The sequence below is a fragment of the Penaeus monodon genome, chromosome 24, assembly GCF_015228065.2.
Source record: "Penaeus monodon isolate SGIC_2016 chromosome 24, NSTDA_Pmon_1, whole genome shotgun sequence".
NCBI lineage: Eukaryota > Metazoa > Arthropoda > Malacostraca > Decapoda > Penaeidae > Penaeus > Penaeus monodon.
Window position 1 is genome coordinate 28,859,136 of NC_051409.1, and position 220 is coordinate 28,859,355.

A 220-nucleotide genomic window follows, 5' to 3' on the forward strand; every position below is an offset into this window, starting at 1 on the left:
TAGGAGTACTTATGAAATCACGTGGAAATCCGATTTCGGTATTTGGCACTAAATGGCTATGGACACAAATTGATTTTGTTATGTGGCTATTTTGATTCTGAGAGGGAAAATAAATATGTTTAGTACTGAATTCATGACTCATGAGATCTAATTTCTCTTTGATGGATATGTGTCTGAGTAAGTTCATGCGTTCTAACCATAATCCTGCGCATGGTAGAAA

General features: G+C 35.5%; 1 protein-coding gene across 1 annotated transcript in view; it reads left to right on the forward strand.

The window, feature by feature from the left end:
• LOC119588940 overlaps window positions 1-220 on the forward strand; it is an 18,378-nt gene that overhangs the window by 17,844 nt on the left and 314 nt on the right. The gene's annotated exons all lie outside the window — the stretch shown is intronic.